The sequence below is a fragment of the Hemiscyllium ocellatum genome, chromosome 5, assembly GCF_020745735.1.
Source record: "Hemiscyllium ocellatum isolate sHemOce1 chromosome 5, sHemOce1.pat.X.cur, whole genome shotgun sequence".
NCBI lineage: Eukaryota > Metazoa > Chordata > Chondrichthyes > Orectolobiformes > Hemiscylliidae > Hemiscyllium > Hemiscyllium ocellatum.
Genome location: NC_083405.1, coordinates 57,607,472 through 57,629,241, shown reverse-complemented (window position 1 = coordinate 57,629,241; position 21,770 = coordinate 57,607,472).

The window sequence follows — 21,770 nt, the reverse complement described above, 5'->3', positions numbered from 1 at the left end:
TCCCTTTCTATCCTTCCTATAGCATTTGTATCCTGGAACGTTAAGCTGCCAGTCCTGTCCATCCCTGCGCCATGTTTCTGTAATTGCTCTGATATCTGAGTCCCATGCTTCTAACCATGCCCTGAGCTAATCTGCCTTCCCTGTTAGGCCACTTGCATTGAAAGAAATGCAGTTTATTATCAATCCTACCTTGTTCTCTGTTTTGTCCCTGCCTGCCCTGACTGTTTAACTCGCTTTTCTTTCCAAATGTACTTGTCTCAGATTGATCTTTTTCCTCACTATCTCCTTGGGTCCCACCCCTCACCTTAAGAGTTTAAATCCTCCCAGGCAGCTCCAGCAAATCTTCCTGGCAGTACATTAGTCCCCTTCCAATTCAGGTGCAATCCGTCCTTCTTGTACAGGTCAATTCTACCCCAAAAGAGACTCCAATGAGCCAAAAATGTGAATCCTTCTCCCCTGTGCCAGCTCCACTGCTCTATCCTCCTATTCCTACCCTCATTAGTTCGTAGCACCAGAAATAACCCAGATAGTACTACCCTCAAGGAGCTTCTTTTTAAATTCCAAACTTGCTATATTCTCCCTTCAGAATCTCACCCTTTTCCTTTCCTATGTCATTGGTACCAATGTGTGCAATGACCTCTGCTGGTCCCTCTCCCCTGTGAGAACAGTTTGCACCCTCTCTGAGACATCCTTGATCCTGGAACTAGGGAGGCAACATACCATTCTGATTTTTCGCTGTTGGCCACAGAAACATCTGTCTGTGCCCCTGACTAGAGTGTCTCCTAACACAATCGATTGTTGGAAAAGGACATACATCTCATTACATTAGAGCCAGTGGAAGAATTGGGACATAACGGCTAAAATTTGTGAAATAAGTGAAAAATAATTGCCAGGGACTGCGAAATTCAAATAGACTTCACCTTAATTAGTATATTATATGTATCCAGGTGGAAAAGGTAAATAGGGACATGGCAAAGGCTTTAAAGTCATGAAGAGTTGGGTATAGCCATTAGCCATGCGGCTGGTGCAGCTGCCAACCCTATGCTGATTGATGATATCACTTCTGCCCCCATCATGGCCGCTCTCACAGCCACTACCCACCCCTCACAATTCCTCACGCACCACATGTGACATCACATCCGCCCCTCACATCATCGCAGGAGCTGCTAGGTTTCCAATGTTTGTTTGTTTCATGTGCAAAGACGGTAAAGAAATACTTCAGAAACAGTGTAGGTATGCAAAGATGAATAAAATATATTTTTGTAAAAAGAGTTGTCAAAGCTTTTCATTTTCCACTCATCAGGAAAACTTGCAAGAGTATCAGTAAAGGAAGGAAAAACACCATTTATAATATATGAGAAGAGTGTGCCGATCTGTTGGAATCTGCTTCCTGAATAGCCAGCATATGCATCAGACTACTGAAAGATTCGCAAATGCTGGATAGCAATGCCCATCACCATGGGGTGTATAGTGACAGAACCTGTGATTTGTGCTCAATGAAGTTGTACAGCCCTAAGCAAAATGGAGGTCCTTCAGAGGAAGTGGTGAGCAGAATTCCCTGGAGAGTCACTCTGATTGCAATGTTTACCTTGTTTAGCACATTTAGTAAGATAGGAAACTGAATGTTAATGAGGGGAGCTGGACCATTTATAAGGTGCTTAACTTGCAATACTCCCGTTAATGAGCAACTCGTTGCTGCTGAGTGAGAAATTCACAATATAGATTGTGAAAAACATATAAGATAGAGTTATACTGTATGGAAATAAACTCTTTGGTCCAACTCATCGGCATCAAAGAGACATTGTAATTTGGTATAGTCCTATTGGCAATATTTGGCCCATATTCCTCTAAACTCTTCCGTGTTATATACACATTCATATGCCTTTTAAGTGTCGTAATTATACTCACCTACACCAATTCCTCTGACAGCTCATTCCATACACGCACCATCCTCTGCAGGAAAAAATGACTTCTCACCTCCTTTTTTAAATCTTTCCCCTCTAGTTTTACGCCCTTTAGTTCTGTACTCTTCACCCAAGGAAAACAAAACCTTGGTTAATCACCCTGTTCACACCCCTCATGATTTTATAAACATCCATAGCGTTACTCCTTAGTCTCAGATGCTCCAGAGAAAAACGTCCCAGCCAATGGTAGCTTCTCCCTATAGCTCAAATCCTCCAAACCCAGCAACTTACTTGTAAATCCTTTCTGCATCTCTCTTGAGATTCCAAAAGTGGCCTCACCAACATCCTGTGCAGCCACAACATGAAATTCTAACTCCTAAACTCAATGTTATGACTAATCAAGGTAAATGTGCCAAACTCCTTCTTCACCTCTCCTCCTACCTGCAACCCTATTTTCATGGAAAGATGCATCTGCACCCCTAGGTCTCTTTGTCTTGCTACACTCACCAGGGCCCTACCGTTTGCTCTTTAATTTCTGTCCTGGTTTGCCTTACCTCACCTTTACAAAAATTAACTCCATCTACCATTCCTCAGACCATTGATCAAGGTCCCATGGTACTCTGAGATACTTTTCTTCACTGTTCAATACATCACCTATTTTGGTTTCACCTGCAAACTTACAAACCATATCTCACATATTCACATCCAAATCATTTATATAAATGAAGTAAAGCAGTGGATGCATCACCAATCCAGGAGGTTCATCACTGATCACAGGCCCCCACTCCAAAAAACAACTCTGTACGTCCCTTTGATTATTACCTTCAAGTCAATTTTGCATCCAGTTGCTTCAGTCCCATGGATGCCATGTAACCTAACCTTGCTAACCAGTCTACAATGCAAAAGCTTGTCAAATGCCTTGCTGTGCATACTGACAACATCGAATGATTTGCCTTCATCAATATTCTTTGTCACTTCTCCAAAAAACTCAATCAAATTAGTGAGATGATTTCCCATTCATAAGTCATGGTGACTATCCCTCAGCAGTTCTTGCCTTTCCAAATTCATGTAAATCTGTGGAGAAAAATACAAGTTCACATTTCAAGTCCAGTGGACCTTATAAACAATTTATTGAAAACAGTCTGCAAACAGAAACTCGCATCCTTCCTGTCACATTGACATTTTCTCAAATTAATATTCCCTGTTAGCAAAGCTGCACATCACTTAACAGAAAAAGTTGTTTAAACAGAACTTACGTTGGCAAGTTGCTCTGCAGTAAGCCATTGTGGCAAAGTTGTTTGCATTTCCGCTACAACCACCATAAAAAAATTCCCGACAAGTCCCAGACTTTGCATCGAAATAAAAGCGAGGGAATGAAGCCCTACAGTTTCCTATCTTCATTGGCAGTAAGCACGCGGGATGTTTGTCTAGAATAAATACAAAATGCTGCATATAACCTCAGTAAAATTGTCTATTTCTCAGGAAACATGAAACAGTGGAAATACTAACCAATACCTAACCGGTAGTGAAACACCTCCAGAAAGTCAAATTCAGAAAAGAGATGGCAGACTTTTGTTCATGCAACATTAAGTGTCCTTTTACTGCCTCAGATCCCTGAGCTGGGAAAGAGAAAATCAGACAGGCTCCCAGTTCTGGTCACCATCAGGGACCGAAGAGGGACAATATGTGTCTGTTGAGACTTTAGATGACAACTAAATTGAATTTCTTGTCATGTTATTTGAAGAGCACAATCTATGAGCAGTGAATGCAGGAAACCAGATTGAACAAAGTGCAGGCAAATCACTACTTCACCTGGGGGCCTCAGAAAATCAGTGAGAGGGTAAATGAGAAGGTGTTACAACTTCTGCAATTATATGAGGAGGTACTGTGGGGTATGGGGACATGTTGAGAATGGAGGAAGAGAGAAAGAAGTTGTCCCAGGGGAATGCTTCCTGCTGAATGTTAACAAGGGATGGGAATGGAATATATGATGGCATGAGACTGTAAGTGGTAGAATTGGTGCCTTATATCCCTCTAGATGGAGTGAAAAGTGAGAATAAAGGGGATCCTATCATCGTTGAAGGGAGGGGTGAGGGCAGATGTGCGAAAGACAGATCCGGCATTACTGCAGGCCCTGTCAATCACAGTGGATGGGGAATCCTCGCTTGAGGAAAAAAGTGACCTTTCTGAGGTACCCTTGCGGAAGGTGGCATCATCAGAACAGATATGACAGAGATGGAGAAACTGGGAAATGTAATGTACTCAAAGGAAGTGAGGTGTGTGGATGCATTGTTAGGGTAACTGTGGGAGGAATAGGTTTGAAATGTGTGTTAGTGGCTAGGCTTTTGCCAGAAATTAAAACACAGATGTTGAAGAAGGGAAGGGTGGGATCAGGGATGTATCACATGAAGTGAGAGAGAATGGAAATTGAATTCAAAGTTGATCATTTACCCAACTCTGGACAATGATGCAATTAATGTGCTGGAGAAAGAATTGTGGATGAGGCTGGGAAGGATTGGAACAAAGAGTGTTTCATGTACATCTACAAAGAGACATGTGGGTCCCATTGCAACACCTGAGAAAGTGAACGGAAGATGATCAATTTGAGGATGAGCTTGGCCTGGTGGAGGACGCTGGTGGTTCTGGGCTTTTTTCCGGGAAGAAACGGAGAACCCTCTGATAATCCGAATGGAAGATGGGAAATTTAGAGGGATTGCATATCCACTGTAAAGGGGAGGCAGCTTGTGCTCGCAAATTGGACCATGTGAATCTGACATAAAGCATCAGAAGAATTGTGGATATATGAGGGAAGACAATGGACAAGGGGAGAAAAAGAATACTGAGACTGGTAGGAAGAAATAAGTTCCATTGGACAGAAACAGACTATCCCAATGGTTCTGCCTGGCAGTCCAGTTCATGGATCTGAGAGAGAGCTGTATGTGGTTGGGGGACTATGAGGTGGAAAGCTGTAGGGACATCCTGAGATCAGATGAGGTTGGTGACAATCATGGAAACAATAGCATGGTTTCCAAAGGAAGGTTCATGGTCCAGGGGAGTTGAGAGCAGGAAACTGAGAGATGGAGCTTAACCTCTGAAATGTAGAGGTCAGTACACCAGACAAAGGCAGCATAACCCTTGTCAGCAGGTTTAATTGCAAAGTTAGAGTTGGATCTGAGAGCAAAGAGTGCAGCAAATTCATATCAAGATACATTATAATTGATAAGGGAAGCAGAGAAATTAAGGAAATCGATGTCATATCAACAGTTCTCAATCAAGAATTCAAGTGCAGGTAAGATACGAGAGGGAAAGGTCCAGATACATGGAGTGTATTGGATGTGGGTAAAGGGATCTGTGTGATGGAGAGAGCACTCCTGTCCAACAAAATGAATACAGACAAAAGAGGAGTTTAACAACATCATGTCCTGCCCAAAACTCATTGACATGGGGAAATGTCGGAGCAAAGCCCCCTTCTGACCTGGGACAAAGACTCAAGAGACAGGCAGGATTCAGGCAAGTGGAAAAATTCTATGCAAGCAACAGCTGGTTAATGCAGGGAGTGGGCCAAAGACCTTCCCCAAATCTGGCCTCAATGTGAGAACACAGTTGTTCTCTGAGTTCCCAGCTTAGATTAGAAGAGAGATCAATGTCACAGTCTGATTTTTACAGTGAAATACAACATTTTTATACATTTTGTGTCACAATAATCACACACAGCATGGTCATTGTGTCCTTCCCTGTAATTCTGTAAACACAATCCAGTGAAACAGCTCATCAATTATGGACATTGCTATGGACAGGCCCAGGCTCCTATGATCTCATGGTATTTCATGGATATTCTCATAGAGTCATAGAGATGTATGGCTCAGAAACAAACCCTCTGGTCCAACTTGTCTATGTCAGCCAGATAGATTAAATTAATCTAATCCCATCTGCCAGCACTTTACCCATATCCCTTTAAACCCTTCAGATTCATATTCCCATCCAGATGCTTTTTAAATACTGTAATTGTATCAGCCTCGACCACTTTGTCTGGCAGCTCATCCCAAGCATGTCCCACTCTTTGCATAAAAAAGGTTGTCCCTTAGGTCCCTTTTAAATTTTTCTCCTCTCACCCTGAACCTATGCTCTCTAGTTCTGGACTCCCCCGACCCAAGGAAAAGACATTGTCTATTTAACATACTCACACCCCTCATGATAATATAAACCTTCATAATGCCACCCTTCAGACTCGGACGCTTGAGATAAAACTGCCCCAGCCTTTTCAGGCTCTCCCCATAGCTCAAACCCTCCAACCCCAGCAACATCCTTGAAACTATTTTCTGAGCCCTTTCTGTGGCAGCTCAGTGGTTAGCACTGATGCCTCACAGCACCAGGGACTCAGGTTTGATTCTTGCCTCTGGATGACTATATGTGTGGAGTCTGCGTGGGTTTCCTCTGTGTGTTCTGGTTTCCTCCCACAATCCAAAGATATGCAGGTCAACTGAGTTGACCATACTAAATTGCCCATAGTGTTAGGTGCATTAGTCAGGGATAAATGTAGGGGAATGGGTCTGGGTGGGTTACTCTTCGGAGGGTCGGTGTGGACTTGTTGGGCTGAAGGGCCTGTTTCCATACTGTAGGAAATCTAATCTTTCAGGTTTCACAATATCCTTCCATTAGGAAGGAGACAAGAATTTCACACAATGTTTCAAAAGTGTCCTAATCGTTGTTCTGTACTGTCACCACATGATCTCCCAACTACTATACCTTGGGTAAACATGCCTCTATAGTTATATTGAAATCTGTTTCTTTGATTATCTGAAGAATCTTTAATTGAAACCTATTTCTTAATATTGTGAATAACTTCATGGAAACAACTAATTATTACAAAATAACGTGAGCTGTTGTTTTCACGGCTGGCTCATGCATTCGGCTGGCTGGTTCATGGGCTGAGATTCACACTCCTTGTTCTAACTGGTACTGTTTGCTCAATGGGAGAATATCGACTAACATTAAAATAGTTATGGAGAGGGACAAAAGTGGTCCACAGGTTCAAGTTCTAAATTGGGGCAAGGTGAATTTTGATGGAATTACATAGGAGCTTGCAAGGGTCGACTGGAGTAGTTTGGGAACTCTGCCAAGTGAGAGGCCTTTAAAAGTGAGATAGCTATAGAATTCAAGGTCAATGTGTTCCTGTGAGGATGAAGGGCAAAGTTGGCAGGAATAGGGAATCCTGGATCACAAGAGAAATTGAGGCTTGACCATAAAAAAGGAGGTGAGGCTCAGGTACAGGTAGCTGGGATCAAGGGAATCCCTGGAGGTAGACAGGGAATACAGGAGTTTACTGAAGAAATAAATTAGGAGGGCGCAAAAGGGGCACGAGATAGCTTTGGCTGAAAGATTAAGGTGAATCCAAAGAAATTCTTTAAGTATGTTGAAAGAAAAAGAATAACCAATGAGAGAATCGGGTCCCTCAAGGACCAAAGAGGACGTGTGTGTAGAACTGCAGGAGATGGGTGAGATTCTCAATGAATATTTCTCCTCTGTGTTTACCATAGAGAAAGACATGGAGACTTTGGAACTTGGGTAAGTTAGTGGTGATATCTTGGGGACAGTCCATTTCACAGTAAAGGAGGTGTTGGATGTATTAGAATGCCTGACGTTGGATAAATCTCCTGGTCCTAACCAGGTATATCCAAGAACACTGCAATATGTAAGGGAAGAATTGCAGGGGCATGGCTGATATATTTGCATCATCATTAGCCACAAGTAAGATCCACGAAGACTAGCGGGGTAGTGAATGTTGTGCCTTTATTTAAGAAGGGCTGCAAAGAAAAGCCTGGGAATTAAAGACGAGTAAGCCTAGCATCTGCGGTGGGTAAGTTACTTGGGAAGATTCTGAGTGATAAGAATTACATGCATTTGGAAAGGCAGGGTTTGATTAGGAGTAGTCAGCATGGCTTTGGGAGTGGGAGTCATGCCTCACAAGTTTGACAAGGCGGGGTGGTGGACGTAGTGTTTATGGATTTCGATAAGGCTTTTGACAAGCTTCCATGGTAGGCTGCTCTGGAAGTTTAGATCACATGGATTCCAGGTGAACTGGAAAACTGGAAAAAAAATTGACATGATGGTAGCAAGTAGAGGGTAATAGTGGAAGGATGCTTGTGGGACTGGAGTGCCTCAGGAGTTGGTGCTGCGCTCATTACAGTTTCTTATCTCTATCAATGATTTGGATGAGAATGTACAAGGTGAAAGTGAGGACTGCAAATGCTGGAGATCAGAGCTGAAAATGTGTTGCTGGAAAAGCGCAGCATGTCAGGCAGCATCCAAGGAGCAGGAAAATCGACGTTTCGGGCATAAGCCCTTCTCCAGGAATGAGGAAGGGATTATGCCCGAAACGTCGAATCCCCTGCACCTTGGATGTTGCCTGACCTGCTGGGCTTTTCCAACAACATATTTTCCAGCTCTGAGAATGTACAAGCAATGATTAGTAAGTTTGCTGATGATGTTGAAATATCATGGGCAGTGAGGAAGGTTCTCAGAAATTGCAGGAGGATGTTGAACAGCTGGGTAAGTGGGCTGAGAAATGGCAAATTGAGTTTAATATTTTGGAAAGTCAAATCAAGATCGGAGTTTTATGGTGAATGGTAGGACCTTAAGGAGTGTAGTGGAACAGAGAGATCATGGAATTCAGGTTCACAGTTCTCTGAAAGTGGAGTCACAGGTAGACTGGGCAGTGGAGAAGGCTTTTGGCGTAATGGCCTTAATCAGTCAGAACATGGAGTATAGAAGTTGGAAAGTTGTTATGTTGCAATTATACAGGACATTGATGACACCGCACTTGGAGTATTGTGTTCAGTTTTGGTCACCTTGCTACAGTAAGGATGTTGTTAAACTGAAAAGAAGAAATTTACAAGGAGATTGCCTGGACTCAATGGTCTGAGTTATAAGAAAAGGTTGGACAAGCTAGGACTTTTTTTCCTTTCGAGTGTATTATACTGTACAGAAGTGTATAAGACCATGAGAGGCATGGATCGGGTGAATGCACTCAGTCTTTTTCCCATGTTAGGTAAATCAAGGACTACGGGGCATCAGTTTCAGGTTAGAGGGGAAGTAATAAAAGAAAACCTGAGGGGCAACTTTTTTACACAGCTGCCAGTGAAGGTGGATGAGGTGGGTATGTTAACAACATTTAAAAGGCATTGGGACAAATATATGGATAGGAAAGGATTAGAAGGATAAGGACCGAGTGCAAGGAAATGGGGTTAGCCTGGATGGATATTTTGGTTGGCATGGATCAGTTTGGGTCAAAGAGCTTCTCTCCGTGCTGTAGGACTCTATCACTCTATGGTTATGACTCGATCTTTTCAGTAATGAGGCTGCAATCAATCACTTGTCTATTCTTAGGCATCCTCAAACTGTCTCAGATGTTTGCTTGCAGGGCGCCTTGTTGACCTTGGAGTAGCCCTGTTCAAAAGTATCATTATATTTCACTTAAATGTTGGAGCAGGCTGTCTCATTCAGTTTTACCCTTGTTGGCCATTTTGTGTTTTTCAAACATGAATGGTCCTTATATAAAATAAGGGGTTAGAACCCTTCACTGAGGACTGCTTGGCAGACAGGGAGCAAAGAAAACAAAAAACAACAAAAACATAGCAAGTTATAGCCTATCCAAAATTTCAGGTAATTTAAAATCAGATGCAAAACTTGATTATATTCCTTTTGTCTTCACAGAATGGATTCCTGTGTATGAATAGATATACTTCTGGAAAGTATACTTGAAGCACATTATAAGAAAAGCTGAATATCTGAAACTGGTTGTGCTTACTGAATGAATCAGCACTTACCATTTTGCCTTATCTCTCTTGTTAATGACAATAAAAAAAGTTTGGGAAAGCAAAAATATAATTTCAGGCCTTTTCAGTGAAATAATCAATGCAGGAATAAATACAAAATAAACACTTCCTATCTTTAACTACCGCTGCTTGACCAAACAAACCAACAATATAGTCCTCATGCAGCACATCACTGCGGTTAACACAGGGATTTGTGTCACACGTGACTATCCATGTAACATCTACTTCCAAAACTTGTTTCTTTTCTCCTTCAAAGGCAATTGTCAATTACCATTCAGCACTGCTGTAAATGTTCTTATCATTGGTGTTTAGAATTGAGGAGATTTGTTCGCACAGTTGGCTGTGGGCTGGCTAACAATGTAAAGTGGTACCAATCTTTTAGGTTCAATTCCTGCACTAGCAGGGATTACCATGAAAGACTGTCCTTACCTGTGGTATGGTGACCCTCAGACTAAATGTGCACCAATTGTTTCTTTCTACTGAGAGAGCAAGGTTATCGTGCCTTTACTTTTACTCAAACCTCAGGAAAAAGGCTTAGTTTTGCACTCTGAAAATTTTGAAGGTTTTACCTTTCTGTGCCACGTTGAATTGTGAAGCCAGCAGCAGCAAGATGCTGCAGGTCATCATGAAAAGATGCAACTTCATGATTTGTACAGAACGAGTGAGTTACTGTTGATTTCACTGTAGGATCCTCTCTGTATCTCGTCACTTTAGTCTGCGCTGCAGCAGTAGAATCAAATGACTCTTCACTCCCTGACTGGAAATTCCATCCTGGCACATTTATATAGCAGATGTTCCGGCCACTGCACTCTCTCTGGCTCCGAGATGTCCCAGTGTGATTCCAAGTGGAAAATCAAAACTGTCAACTTCAACTTCGCCATGATTTTCTTAATCCTAAAGTGCAGTCAATGGTGCATATAACTTGGCTAACAGGCTTCTATCGCTCCATTAGAATAGTTCCCATTAGTTTGACAAAGTAATTTTTTTTATTTGAGCTATACGGTTATATAACCTATGTTATATGTGGCTGTACTTTTCAATCCAGTGTTTACTCAGTTTTGGAACAATCTTGTCATATAGTTTAGCAGCAGTACAATCATAACCAGTGCTGGCAGGTGGAAATAAGTAATTAGACAAGTTATGTGTATTTCATTGCAGAAATATATAATTGCTTTGTTTGCAATGGAATAAAAATATAGTAACATGTAGCATTCATCAGAAGATCCCTGTTGATAGTACTGATTTAAAAAATGATCTTTGAATATGTTTTCTTATTTGAAGTAACAAAACTCAATAGATTTAAACCAGAATGGTAGAAATTGATCTCAGGTGTGACAGTAGTCCAAAATGAGAGATATTTATTAACCACTTATTAAAGTCAATATTCAGTTCCACCGTGTTGTATAAAGTTGAATAATATGTCATGCAGAGAGAACACCTTATATGATTTTACTTGACTTATACCATGGTCAGAATCAAACATATATTCCTTTGAGGTTCAGGTCAGAATTTGTTTACCAGATTCTTTCACGAGCAGTAGTCATCATTGGCTAGATCAGTGTCTATGCACGCTACTAACCACCCTGTCCACCTGTGACGCAATTTTCAAAGAACCATGTACCTGAATACTATGTCTGTCTGTTTGACAACACTCTCCAAGGCCCTATGGTGAACTGTATTAGTGCTGCCTTTTTTTGTCTGACCAAAATGTGCTTTGGATATACTCACAATGCCATTTGGAAGGCAGTTCCAGGATTTTGACCCAGTAATATTGCAGGAGCCGTAAAATTATTTGAAAATCAGAATGGTGAATGGATTGGAGGGGAGCTCACAGGTTGTGGTGCTTCCATGGATCTGCTGCTCTTGTACTTCTCAATGGAAGTGCCATGTGTTTAGAAGGTGATTCTAAGGAGCCGTAGTGAATGTTTTCTGTGCATCTTATAGATGCCATACACTGCTGCTACTGAGCATTAATGGTGGATATTTGGAAGTGTGGTGCCAATCAAGGGATGACTTTGTCTTGGAAGGTGTCAAGCCACTCTATTGTTGTTGGAGTGGTCATTTTCCAGGCAAATGTGGAATATTCCATTATAATCATGTCTTGAGTTACAAATCACACAACACCAGGTTATAGTCCAACAGGTTTAATTGGAAGCACTAACTTTTGAAGCGCTGCTCCTTCATCAGGTGGTTGTGGAGTGCACATTTGTAAGACACATCCAAATCAATCATGTCTTGTGCATTATAGAGAGTGGAAAGATACTGGGGAGTCAGGAGAAGAGTTACTCACTGCAAGTTTCATCGCTTCTGACCTGTTACTGTAGCCAAAATATTTATATAGTAAGTCCCTTTCAGTTTCTGGTCAACTGTAACCCCCAGGATGTTGATAGCGGCGGTTATCAGTGATATGGTAATGCCATTGAATATCAAAGAGTGATGATTAGATTTCTCTAATAGGAGACGATCATTGTCTGGTATTTGTTAGACATGAATATTACTTGCCACTTGCCAGGTCAAACCTTGATGTTGTCCAAGTCTTTTTGTCTTTGAACATGGACTGCTTGACTATCTGAGGAGTCTGAAATGGTTTTCAACATTGTGTAGTCATTGGCAAATATCTGACCTGAGACCTTATTCAGTGAAGGACATTGGTAAACCAGCTGAAGGTGGTTGGGATGAGGACACTATGCTGAGGAATTCCTGCAGAGATGTCCTCGAACTGAAAGAAATCACCTTCAAGACCCATAACTCTCTTCCTGTGTGCTGGATATGGCTCTAACCAGCAGAGATATTTCCTCCTGATTCCCATTAGCTCCAGTTGTTCATTTTTTCCATGATGGAAGGATGGGCCCAAGCTCCACACAAAGCCTTATGTCAAAGTGGTGCTGCACTCCCACATGCTCATTGACAGTGAGGTCAAGCTTTCTGTCTGCCTGCCAATCCACCAGTGTTTCAGTGTACAAGCCATCAGCCTTCTCTGCCAGGCACCTCAGAGAAATCTTCATCTAATACTGAATTTACATGCACCTTTCCTTCCAGTGAGTGCCACCTTCATGATCCTTTCGTGGATCCCTGGCGATAGCTCACTTGTACACAAGCCGTGTGTTGGTTCTTTCTCTAATCTATTCACTGAATTATGTCCAGTGTTAGTGTCTGGGCTAATGGCTGGTTGCGTGAAATTGAGTGATCATACTTCTTACTGGTTAATGCTTTCCCTCATTTTCACCTTTCACTCTTCTTTCACTACCTGACCCAGTTGCAGTTCCTCGATTCTGTAAAAGAGAAATTCAAATCACCGGCGCTGCTGTAAGGGGCTGGGGAGGGAGAAGACATGCAAACTTCCATCAACTACAGCTTTTAATCAAAAGCGAGAGGGACGGGAATGTGAGCTTTGAGGAGGAGTATTAGCCATTAAGGGATCATCATCTTTGTTGATTTCAGACACACACAATTGTCTCATGCAATGGTTCCTCCAATGGTAATGACTGCCATCTGCCCCATTAGACAAGGACACAATAAATACTGTTCATAAATGGTTAGCACTTACTGCCACCTTGTTCTATAAGACAGTGGGCAGTATGTAAGTGAGTATGGAGCGTTATTTAGCTGGTAAGGATTGAACAGTTGGCAGCATGTGCCTGGATGGTTCCTTGATACTGCAGCCTTCTGCGATTTTTGTCTATTGAATTTTAGATTCATTGAATCCCTCCAGTGTGAAAGCAGGTAATTCAGCCTATGGAGTCCACACAGACCTTATGAAGACCATCCCACCCAGTCCTGTCCACCTAATCTATCAATGTACCTCTGCATTTCCCATGCCAAACCCACCCAGCCTACACATTGCTGGACACTATGGGCAATGTAGCATAGCCAATCCACCCGACCTGCATATCTTTGGACTGTGGGAAAAGCCCAGAGTACCTGGAGGACACCCAAGCAGACACAGGGAGGATGTACAAACTCCATACAGACTGTTACTCAAGTCTGGAATCAAACCTGGGCCCCTGGCGCTGTCAGACAACAGTATTAACCACTGAGCCACTGTACTGCCCAAATGCTGCTTTTCTATTCTTCCATTACACCCAATCCACCAAACCTATCCATATCCCTTTGCAAATTCTTTGCATTCCTCTCAGTTTCCTTTCCTCCTATCATACAACATGATGCATGGTGTTGAGTGTTCATTTGACAACAGTGCTGTGAGCAGTGTGTGTTGTTTGCAACACAGTTGGTGGTATAAACATTTGAAGACGCATCAACTAAACTTGACCACCGATGTGGGATCATCAACCTGTTTGCAGCACTGAATTCAGATCCTTACAGTTTGTCCCTAGGCATTGTTCACCACACTGTCTGGTCCTCTTTCCTTTGTTCTGTTTGTCGAAGGACATTCTGATCCCTGAATGTAGAGCACATTTGTCCTCCTGTCCATCTCCTGAATCTTGCATCCCGTGCAAGGCATACGAAGACTTGAGATCAATGATAGAATGCAACACTGACAACTGGAAAGGATTTGTTGCATTTAGAATAAGATCAGCTAGGTTAGATTTAGTGGAGAAATGTGTGTAAAATATCATGTGCTCTGTAAAATAGTAATCAACAGAACTAAAGAAAAGAAACATTTGAAAACACTTCAAAGTATAGTTCTGGCAGGTGACCAGAAGAAAGTTCTGTGGGAGAAGCAGTTTCTGTTCAGAAACTTTGAGTCCAGAACATTGTGTTCACACTGTGTGTCTCTGTGAATATTGCTAAGGCATTGAAATATCTATAACATTCAGCTAACAGTAGACCTACTCTTTGATTGAAGTTAGATTGTAAAATATTAGCAAAGCCTTTTACAAAAAAGATTCTATTTGGCTCTAACAGTTCTGCTTAAAAGTGCTAACCCAACATTGTCAAAGTTTGTCATTCTGTTGAATATTTGCACTGATAATTTTACAGTTGGGAAGATATTCAGTGATCTCAATACTGAGAAGAGTGTAGAGTATTGGTAGAATGAAACTGCAGATGCTGGAAATCTGAAATAAAAGCAAAAATTGCTGGAACTCAAGTTTGTTACAGATTATTTGTGATATTTCTAATTTGAAATAACGTTGGAAAGAACTAATTGCAATTTGTACTGATGAAGTAATATTAACATAATCATCCATCCCATAATACAGATAAACCATAACAAATATTTGTGTACTGAGTGATCTGTTTTGTGGTTTCCAGAAATCTGAAAATATCACCATGTTGGGCATATGCTGGAGCTGTAAATGAATGGAAATCTCACATCTTACCATGTGCTGCAGAACAATACAGTTTGCTTTGGTACATGGACTATTGTGCAGTTGTAAGTGACATGGCTTTCTGGTATACATTTCTTTGTCTCAGCATTTCATGAAAGTTTCCTTATCTGTAGAGGAATATCTTAAAATTAAACTCTTGTTTCAGAATGTGATGACAATGTGATGGCATTCAACTCATTTTTATTTAGCAATTTCCTCAAATTCTGCAAGGGTGAGGTGGTTTCCTGCTATATTATATTCCTCTTTCAGGAATCCTTTCCTCTGAAAATAGAGTTCATTGTGTTGAGATGATTGTTATAGCTCCGAATTCCTTCATCTTTCTGATAACTTTAAGTTATCAGTTGTTGCTGCTATATGATCTCACTCTTGATTGGATGTGAATAAACTGACTCCCATTGTATGCTTAAATCTGGGTAGAACTTCATTAGTTTTCCTTACCTTTTTCCTGCTGTGTATCTTGCTAGATTTAACAGATACTGTATAGTGGCTTTTTTCTTTGGCTGTCTTTACAAAAGCCTATCCAATTTGCATCGGATCTGGTTGTAAACACATTTCTACTCTCTCTCTCATGACCTCCTGCATTTTCTGGAGTAGTTCTTTCTGCATCATTTTGGGTAAGATTATTCTGAATTTGCCAAGCAGAACACTGATCCTTCAATGGGGCATCATATCTGGAAGATCAGTACAGTGGTAATGCTGCCTGTGTTGTTTGCAGTTTGTCAAGCCATCGCCATATCACTTTATTGGCAATGTATCTGAAACAGTTCATCTTTACTGTTATATTATCTTCCTAATCAGTTTAGGTGGTGTTCTGTTCCTCAGTGATGGATCTTTGATCTTTAATCTTGCGTTTCTCCCATGGACAAATAAGATAAAGCATCTGCCAGCATTATTTCTCTTCCTGCTTTGTATTTCAGCATTGTATTGAAACTCTGATACCTGGTGGTCTACAGAGTTTTCTTGTAAATATGCTCCAGTTGACAATAAGTACTATCCACCCTGAACTTTCTCTCACTGAGATACCTGTGCAATTTCTCACATCCATGCATCTTTGCTGAAAGGTTTCATTCCATGTTGAAAACTCTGCTCTTAGCTGATGTTGGTGTTTTAGATGCTATTGATTTTCCTTCTTGTACCTGTACCCCTCTTAGTCCTTGCTTAGGAACATCTCTTTGCAGAGTGATGGGATTCCAAACACTCCAGTCACTGGCCACTGATACTCCGCTGATATTGGAGCTTTGCTGTGTTTTCTGACCTGCGAGTTTTTCATGGACTGGATTCATCCAAGGAGAGTCCTCACCTCTTCATTTACTTTTGAAACCTACACCTCTGAGATAGCTGTGACTTTTTCTTTGGCCTGTGCATTTCCATCAGCTCATTCATAGCTGAGGGTACAACGTCATTATCTGTCTTTGAGTCAGCAGAAGCTGATTCTCCAGAAGTCTTCTTATTGTCAGGCACCTTGGCAGTAACTTTCTCCAACAGCTACAGGCTGGTCTCACCAAAATGTGATTACATGTCTACTCTGAACGGATCCCCTTCCAAGGTGAATGATCCTGCCCTGGTGGAGGATGGTGAGAAACACTTCCAAGTTGCATCCACTCAGACTCTCAATTCATCCCCCCTGGATTTGCTGTTGGTGGTACGAGTCGGGAGAAATCTGTGAGATAGGCTCTTTGTGTTTTTAGATTCTGGATCAGAGGTGCTGGAAGAGCACAGCAGTTCAGGCACCATCCAACGAGCAGCGAAATCGACGTTTCAGGTAAAAGCCCTTCATCAGGAATCATTTACCTATTTGTGTTTTTAGGTTGAGTGGGAAAGTGATATCAAGAGGCTGCATGGAAAAACATGAAAGTTTGATCCAGCAAAACTGAAGGAACAGCAATATATTTCCAAATCAGGATAGGGAGTCGGTTGAAGTGGAACTAACAGGTAGTGGTATTCCTATGTGTCTGTTCTTGCCCTTCTGGATGGGAGAGTTTGTATGTTTGGAAGCTGCTGTTTCAGGGTATTGTGTAGTGTGTCCTGTAGATGGCACCCATTGCTGCCAAAGTGTTGATGGCGGAGGGAGTAGATGTTTGTGGATGTGGTGTCAATCAACTGGGCTGTTTGGTGTCAAGTTTCTTGAGTGTCGATGTAGCTGCATCTGTCCAACTGGGGAATATTATGTCACACTCTTGACTTGTGCCTTCTCGATATGTGGCTGTCTTTGAGGAGTCAGGAAGTGAGTTACCTGCTGCAGGGCTCCTGGATTCTGAACGTTTCCTGTAGCCACTATATCTATGGCTAGTCCAGTTCATTTCCTGATCATTGAAAACTCCAGGATGTTAATGGTGGAGGTTACATTTTGGTTATTTCCCATTGTTACGACATGAGGTAAACACTCTTGCTTAATTTAAACGAGCAACAAAGAAAATACTTATCCCATGCAGTAATCTGTGAAAATTTGAGAGGCTAAGAACTATTTAAAGTAAAAATTAACAACTTTGTTTCTTAAACAGAGAATAATTAACTAATAACAATTTACAACTCCTTCCTCTAGCCGATCTTTTACCTTCCTCTTCTACAGTACGAGTCTGATGAAACCCCTGATTAAGATTTACAAAACAAAACTTCTTATCTCAAAATCAGGCAACTTTTGGTCCTTCTCTGTATTCCTGTCTTCTTTTTTTCTTCTTGGGGATTCTGCTTCACAGGTTACTGATCAATAAAGGTACCTTTTAAGAGAGCTATTCTCTGGGCTGTTTGCAGATGTTGTTGGCTTGGCAGTTCTCCTCCCAACTGTTCAATTTTCCTAGGTCATATACCCCCAAAGCATCAGATTATGTCACTGGGTTTTCAGAATTTCAATATATTAAATTCAAACTGGATTAGATACTGGCATTTTCTAAACTGATTGGCCTAATTCAAATCTGATTTTGTCTCCAGGGAACCAGCTACCCTAGACACCCCAGTAGCTGGACCACACGTCATATTGTATCTTATTGAGAACACTTGATGCTTCACTTATAGCTTTTAATTCTCTTAAAGGTGCAGTATACCCACCTCTTCATAACACTACTGAACATCAAGGAGACAAAACCCTTCTGGATCATGAATGCCTTTTAAGGACGGACACTGCTGACCTTACTAGGTCTGGCATACATGTGACACTTCACCCACAACAATGTGGTTGACTCTTAATATCCTGCTGGGCAATTAGGGATGGGCAATATGCAGCCAGTGGTGCTCACATCCAGTGAATGAATTCAAAAAACCCAACCACTGAGAATTTTACGCTGAATCCTATTGATACCAACTTTGCTTCAATTCTTTGACACCAGACCGAGTTAAATGTGGCCTTGATGTCAAGGGCTGTCACTCTCTCTTCACCTCTGGAATTCAACTCCTTTGTCCATGTTTGAACCAAGTTTCTAATGAGGTCAGAGCCGAATCGTTACCCAAACTGAAATGAAATGAACACGTTATTGCTGAGGTAGTGCTGCTTGATAGCACTGTTGTTGACCTTTCCATCTATTGTGGACCAACAAAGATAGATCTGAAACATTGGAATGTGTCAGGAGCATTGTTATTCAACTCATAGATTCTGATTGAGATGGCCACGCCCAGAGCTGTGAATCTGTTTCTGTGTATTACTGGGAGCAAGAATGCAATGAGCAATTAAAGCTTCAGAATAGATGGTGCTTTACTTTATCAAAGAGTGAGAGCAGATGACATATTGAATCCTGATCTGTGCTTAACTGAGATATCTCTGAGATGTTAAGACTGAAGCTGTCTTCTATTGCTTGTATTCATGTCCCATCCAACTGATCCATGGGCCTCAAGCTGCCTAGTCTCAGGCAGCACCAGAAGTGGGTGGGGTGACGAACAGACCCACTGACTTTCCTGACTCTTCCTGACTTTTTAAACAAGGCAGTGTGACGCGAGAAGGTGCCTGTGGAGATAAGGAATTCCTGCCTGACAAACCCATAATGTGCTGCATTCTACTCATACATGCTTTGGAAATGAACTGAAAAGTGTGGAATCATGTGAGACAATCTGATCCACCCCTAAGTGGGAGACGCCACTAACGTGTAAAACACAGATTCCATCCGGGGAGTGTGCCCAAAGCTGGGACAAGTGCAACTGACTTTGAAGTTGCCCTGGGCCCCTGTCCCCATTAAATCAGTTCACCTCAGCACTGGGGAAAAATATCAGAAGGTCACATTCTCTGAATTCTCTCTGTCATTTTATCTTGGATTAAGCACACTGTTTAAAACTTACCCATTCAATAAAGTGTTGTATTTGTAACAATTTTCAAAAGCTGATTGGGGGCAGACGTTGACAGGTAAAGGGACGGCTGGAAAATGGGAAGCCTTCAGGAATGAGCTAATGAAAGTGCAGAGACAATATATTCCTGTTAGGGTGGAAGGAAAGGTTGGTAGGTATAGGGAATGCTGGATGACTAAAGAAATTGAGGGTTTGGTTAAGAAAAAAAAGGCAGCATATGTCAGGTATAGGCAGGATAGATCAAGTGAATCCTTAGAAGAGTATAAAGGCAGTAGGAGTATACTTAAGAGAGAAATCAGGAGGGCAAAAAGGGGACATGAGATAGTTTTGGCAAATAGAGTTAAGGAGAATCCAAAGGGTTTTTACAAATACATTAAGGACAAAAGGGCAAGCAGAGAGTGAATAGGGCCCCTCAAAGATCAGCAAGGCAGCCTTTGGTGGAGCCACAAGAGATGGGGGAGATACTAAACAAGTATTTTGCATCAATGTTTACTGTGGAAAGGGACATGGAAGATATAGAATGTAGGGAAATTGGTGGTAACATGTTGAAAATGTCCATATTACAGAGGAGGAAGTGCTGGATGTCTTGAAATACATAAAAGTGGATATATTCCCAGGACCTGATCAGGTGTACCCTAGAGCACTGTGGGAAACTAGAGATGTGATTGCAGGGTCCCTTGCTGAGATATTGGTATCATCGATAGTCACAGGTGAGGTGCAGGAAGACTGGAGATTGGCCAATGTGGTGCCAGTATTTAAGGGAACTATAGAACAGTGAGCCTGAAGTCATTGGTGGGCAAGTTGTTGGAGGGAATCCTGAGGGACAGGATGTACATGTATTTGGCAAGGCAAGGACTGATTAGGAATAGTTAACATGACTTTGTGCATGGGAAATCATGTCTCACAAACTTCATTGAGCTTTTTGAAGAAGTAGCAAAGAGGATTGATGAGGGCAGAATGGTTGTTGTGATCTAAATGGACTTCAGTAAGGTTTACAATAAGGTTCCCCATGGGAGATTGGTTAGCAAGGGTCGATCTCATGGAATACAGGGAGAACTAGCCATTTGGATACAGAACTGGCTCAAAGGTAGAAGACAGAGGGTTATTTCTGAAGTGTTGTTTCCCAGACTGGAAGCCTGTGACTAGTGGAGTGCCACAAGGATCGGTGCTGGGTCCATTACTTTTCATCATTTATATAAATGATTTGGATGTGAGCTTAAGAGGTACAGTTAGTAAGTTTGCAGATGACACCAAAATTGAGGTGTCGTGAACAGAGATGACGGTTACCTTGGATTACAATGGGATCTTGATCAGATGAGCCAATAGGCTGAGGAGTGACAGATGGAGTTTAATTCAGATAAATGTGAGGTGCTGCATTTTGGGAAAGCAAATCTTAGCAGAACTTACAGACTTGATGGTTAGCTCATCGGGAGTGTTGCTGAACAAAGAGTCCTTGGAGTGCAGGTTCATAGCTCCTTGAAAATAGAGCTTCAGGTTGAAAGGATATTGAAGAAGGCATTTGGTATGCTTTCCTTTATTGATCAGAGTATTGAGTACAGGAGTTGGGAGGTCATTTTGTGGTTGTACTGTACATTGGCTAGGCCAAATATTGAATATTGCATGCAATTCTGGTCTCCTTCCTATCGGAAAGTTGTTTTTAGATTAGATTCCCTACAGGTGGAGACAGGCCCTTCAGCCCAACAAGTCCACACCAACCCTCTGAAGAGCAACCCACTCAGACCCAATTTCCTCTGACCAATGTAACTAACACTTTGGGCAACATTGCATGGCCAATTCACCTGAACTGCACATCTTTGGACTGTGGGAGGAAACCAGAGCACCCAGAGGAAACTCACGCAGACACAGGGAGAATGTGCAAACTCCACACAGACAGTCGCCCGAGGCTGGAATCGAACCTGGAACGCTGATGCTGTGAAACAGCAGTGCTAACCACTGAGCCACTGTGCCGCCCTGTTGTGAAACTTGAAAGGGTTCAGAAAAGATTTACAAGAATGTTGCCATGGTTGGAGGTTTTGAGCTGTTGGGAGAGGTTGACTAGGCTAGGGCTGTTTTCCCTGGATTGTTGGAGGCTGAGGGGTGACCTTATAGAGATATATAAAATGATGAGGAGCATGGATAGGGTAAATAGACAAGGTCTTTTCCCTAGAGTGGGGGAGTCTAGAACTAGAGGGTTTACGTTTGGGGTGAGAGGGGCAAGATATAAAATATACCTAAGGAGCAACTTTTTCACACAGAGGGTAGGGTATGTGTGGAATGAGCTGCCAGAGGAAGTGGTGGAAGCTGGTACAATTGCAACATTTAAAAGGCTTGGGGATATGAACAGGAAGGGTTCGGAGGAACGTGAGCTGGGTGCTGGCAGGTGGGACTAGATTGGGTTGGGATGTCTGGTCGGCATGGACGGGTTGGACTCTGTGACTCTGTGACTTTAATGGAAAAATCTGGACTATCCT